At 11.2% G+C, this 1,023-nt stretch overlaps 1 protein-coding gene across 3 annotated transcripts in view; it reads left to right on the forward strand.

The window, feature by feature from the left end:
* The window catches only part of LOC102675613 (retinol dehydrogenase 12-like), a 25,546-nt gene that overhangs the window by 3,090 nt on the left and 21,433 nt on the right, over window positions 1–1,023 (forward strand). The window lies entirely within an intron of this gene.

Genomic DNA, 1,023 nt, shown 5'->3' on the forward strand with positions numbered 1-1,023 from the left:
AAATAGAAAAAAATATTATGTTATATATATACATGTTTTTTTAGAGTTTAAAACTATATCATTGAAATTATATTATAAATAAATAATATTCATTAAATTCTATTAATAATATATATTTATATAATATAATATGTAATATATAATAATATATAATTCTAAATCTATAATATATTATTCTATCACTAATATTCATTAAATTCTTATCATTTATTATATTAACCATTAAAAAAATTTAGTTATTTAGTAAATTATATTAAATGTTAATAAGAAATAATAAAAAATATTATAATTTTATTATAAATTATCATAATTATATTAATCAAATATTTGTATTTGGGACATTGTCAATTATTATAAATAATGATGATAATGATATTTCTTAGATAATCAAACTTAAAAAAAATCACAAAGATTATTAAAAATATACTAAAAACATTTAAAAATATTTAGAAATACTCTCTATTAGAATTAGATATAATTTTTTAATTTTTTATTCAATAAATTATTTTAAAGCAAAATTAGAAAAGCATTTCAAGATTTGTTAAAATTTAGATGGAATTTTTATAAATATAAAATAATAAAGCTAATTAGTTATGAAAAGTATTAGAAGAATTATATAAAAATTTATTTAGTTAAATATATTATTATTATTATCTTAAAAAAAATATTTAGTATGTATCAATCTAATATATTTTATTTTCAATATAAATAGAATTTACCTTATCTATGTTAATAATTTTTACACAATTTATCTGTTATCTATACTATTTTTATAATCAGCAGATTTAAATTTAAATAATGTAATTTAAATATAAGTTAAAATATTATTAAAAAAAACATCTAAAAAGATTTTGAAAAAGAAATGGAATAAGATATACATTATATAATAAAATAAATTTTATTAATATAATATATTATACATTTATTATAAATAAAGCATTTATAATTTTGTACATTTATTAAATTATTTTTGATGCAAAGAAAAATTTAAAATATTAATTATTATATTAATGATAATAATAT

This window comes from Apis dorsata, unplaced genomic scaffold (genome assembly GCF_000469605.1).
Source record: "Apis dorsata unplaced genomic scaffold, Apis dorsata 1.3 scaffold_713, whole genome shotgun sequence".
NCBI classification, from domain to species: Eukaryota; Metazoa; Arthropoda; class Insecta; order Hymenoptera; family Apidae; genus Apis; species Apis dorsata.